General features: G+C 49.4%; 1 protein-coding gene across 2 annotated transcripts in view; it reads left to right on the top strand.

Annotated features, from left to right (window-relative positions):
* Nucleotides 1-6: 6 nt before the first annotated feature.
* Nucleotides 7-4,829, top strand: part of LRRC4C (leucine rich repeat containing 4C) — a 215,962-nt gene continuing 211,139 nt past the window's right edge. For both annotated transcript variants that reach the window (XM_068160764.1, XM_068160761.1), the window contains exon 1: nt 7-106. The gene's annotated coding sequence lies outside the window, so the exon portion shown is untranslated. The remainder of the gene's footprint in view (nt 107-4,829) is intronic.

Raw genomic sequence — 4,829 nt, 5'->3', positions numbered from 1 at the left:
CTGCCTGGAGATCATGCAAAGGCCCTGGAAGTACAGCCCCACAGAGTCCTGGATATAGCATTTTTGTACGACCTCATCACTGGCCACCATCCTGGAAGCACTAAGGGTAAGGAAATAGGTCCTGCTGTCTGATGTCTGCAGTGGAGGACTTAAATCTGTTTGATTTGGGGTAAATTTGGGCAAACAGAAGAAAAGAGTTTCTGCTGCTTTTCTACTGTCCAAGGATAACAAGACCAAGGGCAGGGTCCTGCATCTGGGTGGAGGCAATGCCAGGCACAAATCCAGGCTGGGCAGGGACTGGCTGGAAAGCAGCCCTGAGGGGAGAGACTTGGGGGTGCTGGGGGAGGAGAAGCTCACCAGGAGCTCTCAGTGTGCACTTGCAGCCCAGAAAGCCAACCAGAGCCTGGGCTGCAGCAGGAGAAGTGTGGCCAGCAGGGCAAGGGAGGTGACTCTCCCCCTCTGCTCAGCTCTGCTGAGACCCCACCTGGAGTACTGCCTCCAGTTCTGGAGCCCCTATTGCAAGAGGGATCTGGAGGGGCTGGAAGGTGTCCAGAGAAGGGCCAGGAGGATGATCAGAGGGCTGGAGCTGCTCTGCTGTGAGGACAGACTGAAGGAGTTGGGGCTGTTTAGTCTGGAGAAGAGAAGGCTCCCAGGTGACCTCATTGTGGCCTTCCAGTATCTGAAGGGGGCTACAGGAAGGCTGGGGAGGGACTGCTCAGGATCTGAAGGAGTGCTAGGACTAGGGGGAATGGAATGAAGCTGGAGGTGGGGAGATTGAGGCTAGAGGTGAGGAGGAAGTTCTTCCCCATGAGAGTGGTGAAGCCCTGGAATGGGTTGTGCAGGGAGGTGGTTGGGGCCCTGTCCCTGGAGGTGTTTAAGCCCAGGCTGGATGAGGCTGTGGCCAGGCTGATGTAGTGTGGGGTGTCCCTGGCCATGGCAGGGGGGTTGGAACTGGCTGAGTCTTGAGGTCCCTTCCAACCCTGACTGATACTATGAGATTATGATAAGCCAAGAGGAAAAAGAAAATCAGTCTAGAAAGTACAATTTGATATCTCCTTCCACAGTGACCAATAAACAGCTAAGTAGAAATCTGTCTGGTATGGAAGAACCACATCCAGATTTGGGGTATAAAAGGATGCTGAGGACACTGAGCTGAAGGAATTCATGCAGAAAGTAATAATTAGCTGAAAATAGACCTTGGAAATGGAAGTTATCTCCTTGATTCCTGTTATTTGTGCCCTGAATTTTTGTTCCTTATCTTTTTTTTTTCCTCCCCCCATTTTGGTGATTATCTCTCTCAATGCTTCACTCTCTCTGTGATTCTCTCTCTCAGTGATTCTCTCCCTCAATGATATCTTTGCAAGCCTTTCTTTTCCACCCCAATTATTTGGAAGCTATCATTTCCTTTGGGATCCTGCATGGCTGAAGCACAGTTTACTCCTTTGCATTTCATTGTATTTGGTTGGTTTGGGGTATTTTTTTTTTGCCATGAGAAGTTAGAGATTTGTTATGTTCCTATTTCTGTGGCTCAGAGATACAACTAGAGGACTTCTCCCCCTACCAGAATGTCATTTTGGATGCAGGCTGACCATGAGGACAAAGTATCACAGAATCCCAGCAGGGTGCAGCTTGGAAGGGACCCCTGGAGAGCATCAGATTCAACCCTCCTGCTAGAGTGTGTCCCCCCCAGCAGCTTGCCCAGAGGATCACAATGGCCAGGTGGGGTTGGAATCTTTCCAGACAAGGAGACTCCCCAACCTCTCTGGGCAGCCTGCTGCAGGGCTCCAGCACCCTCACACCAAAGAAGTTTATCCTTAAGTTCACATAGAACCTGCTGGGTTCCAGTTTCTGCCTGTTGTACCTTGTCCTCAATCAGGGCACCACTGACAGGAGTCTGGCCCCAGTCTCTTGCCCCCCACCCTGAGCAATCTCAGATCCCCTCTGGGGCTGCTCTGCTCCAGGCTAAACACCTCCAGGGCTCTCAGCCTTTCCTCCTCACAGAGAGGCTCCAGGCCTCACAGCATCTTTGCAGCCTCTTCTGGACTCTCTCCAGTAGTTCCCTGTCTCTATAGAATAGCATTGAATAGCATTGAATAGCATAGCATAGCATAGCATAGCATAGCATAGCATAGCATAGCATAGCATAGCATAGCATAGCATAGAATAATAGAATAGAATAGAATAGACCAGGTTGCAAGAGACCTTCAAGACCATCGAGTCCAACCTATCATCCAACACCACCTAATCAACTGAACCATGGCACCAAGCACCCTGTCAAGTCTCCTCCTGAACACCTCCGGGGATGGTGACTCCACCACCTCCTCAGGCAGCCTATTAGACTGAAGAGTCCACAACTGGGCCAAGCAGTCCAGCTGTGGCCTCACTAGGGCAGAATACAGGGGGAGGAGAAACTCCCTTGACCTGCTGGCCACACTCTTCCTCTTGCAACCCAAGAGTCTGTTGGCCTTAATACAGAATACAGAATGAACCAGGTTGGAAAAGACTTCAGTGATCATCCAGTCCAACCTATCACCCAGCACCATCTGATCAACTAAGCCATGACACCAAGTGCCGCATCCAGGCTCTTCCTAAATACTTCCAGGGTCAATGAGTCCACCAACTACCTGGGCAGCTCATTGAAATGGCCAATCTCTCTGTCTGGGAAGAACTTTCTCCTTACCTCCAGCCTAAACCTCCCTTGGTGCAGCTTGAGACTGTGTCCTCTTGTTCTGGTGTTGGGTGCCTGGGAGAAGAGACCAACCCCCACCTGGCTACAACCTCCCTGCAGGGAGTTGGAGAGAGCAATGAGGTCTCCCCTGAGCCTCCTCTTCTCCAGGCTAAGCAACCCCAGCTCCCTCAGCCTCTCCTCATTGGGCTGTGCTCCAGACCCCTCCCCAGCTTTGTTGCCCTTCCTGGCCACAAAAGCACACTGGCTGCAGGGTTGTTTCCCAGGGAGGTTTTGAAGCATCTGCAGTTAAGGTTTTTTTCCTCTCCATAAATACAAATTGCATTTATTTCTATTTTTGTTTGTTTCCAGTCCAAATAACTCCACAGGACTGAAAAATTAAGATGTCTGATACATCCCCTCTGATGCCAGAGCACCGTCCTCTTGTGCCCAAAATTCACTGAAGTGAAAAAAATGCTGTCACACAGCAAAGGCATTAGTCCCAAAGTGCTGCATCATTTCATGCCCAGGTCCTACTGCTCTGGATGCTGAAGTTTTCTGTTCTGAAATATTCAGTTTTAGAGGAAATAAAAGCCCCACACAAACCCTTATGTCTGTCTGGTTTTCCTTCTTTCTTTTCTTTCCTTCTTTCCTTTTCTTTCTTTCTTTCTTTCTTTCTTTCTTTCTTTCTTTCTTTCTTTCTTTCTTTCTTTCTTTCTTTCTTTCTTTCTTTCTTTCTTTCTTTCTTTCTTTCTTTCTTTCTTTCTTTCTTTCTTTCTCTTTCTCTCTTTCTTTCTCTCTTTCTCTCTTTCTCTCTTTCTCTTTCTTTCTTTCTCTTTCTTTCTTTCTTTTCTTCCTTCCTTTCTTTTCTTCCTTTCTTTTTTTCTTTCTTTTCTTCCTTCCTTCCCTTCCTTCCTTCCTTCCATCCTTCCTTCCTTCCTTGCTTCCTTCCTTCCTTCCTTCCTTCCTTCCTTCCTTCCTTCCTTCCTTCCTTCCTTCCTTCCTTCCATCCTTCCTTCCTTCCTTCCTTTCAAATTCTATTGACCTTCTCGAGCCTCAGGACATTCTGTGAGAAGCTGAAGAGGAGCCAGCAGGGAGCACTTGCAGCCCAGAGAGCCAAGCAGAGCCTGGGCTGCAGCAAGAGAAGTGTGGCCAGCAGGGCCAGGGAGGGGATTCTGCCCCTCTGCTCCACTCTGCAGAGACCACAGCTGCAGCTCTGGGGCCAGCTCTGGAGCCTCTGTGCCAGGAAGGCTCTGGAGGTGCTGGAAGGTGTCCAGAGCAGGGCCAGGAGGAGGAGCAGAGGGCTGGAGCTGCTCTACTCTGAGGACAGGCTGAGGGAGTTGGGGTTGTGCAGTCTGGAGAGGAGAAGGCTCCCAGGAGACCTATTTGTGGCCTTCCAGAATCATAGAATTGTTAGGTTTGCCATGGGCAGGGACACCCCACAGTAATCACAGGATCACAGAATCAACCAGGTTGGAAAAGACCTTAGAGGTCATCAAGTCCAACCTACCACCCAAGACCTCCTGACAACTAAACCATTGCTCCAAGTGCCACATCCAATCCCCTCTTGAACACCTCCAGGGATGGGGACTCCACCACCTCCCTGGGCAGCACATCCCAATGGCAAATCTCTCTCTCAGTGAAGAATTTTCTCCTCACCTCCAGCCTGAACCTCCCCTGGCACAGCTTGAGACTGTGTCCTCTTGTTCTGGTGCTGCTTGCCTGGGAGAAGAGACCACCCCCCACCTGGCTACAACCTCCCTTCAGGGAGTTGTAAACAGCAATGAGGTCTCCCCTGAGCCTCCTTCTCCTCCTTCTCCTCATAATATTTGTAGCAATAATAGCAGCAATAATAATAGTTATTATTAATAACAATATCACAACAACAGCATTAACATTGAACTTCTTTATTTGCTTTGTTAGGCTTGCTCCCCGTGAAAATCATGCTCTGCAGTTTGATTTTTTCATAAGACAGAGGTTTGGACACTCACTTCAAGTCCAAGAAGGACACTGAGATCCTTAATGGGTCCAGGGAAGGGCAATGAAGGTGTTGAAGGGTCTAGAAGTCAAGTCTTGCACTACCATCTGGAATGGTTTAGAGAAGAGGCTGAAGGGAGATCTCTTTGCTCTCCACAGGTGCCTGAGAGGAGGTTGCAGTGAGGTG

The sequence above is a fragment of the Melanerpes formicivorus genome, unplaced genomic scaffold (genome assembly GCF_026170545.1).
Source record: "Melanerpes formicivorus ecotype bairdi unplaced genomic scaffold, bMelFor1.0.p_v2 SCAF_52, whole genome shotgun sequence".
Taxonomy (NCBI): Eukaryota; Metazoa; Chordata; class Aves; order Piciformes; family Picidae; genus Melanerpes; species Melanerpes formicivorus.
Note: the sequence above shows the minus strand (reverse complement) of the source record. Positions and strands in the feature narration are given on the sequence as shown.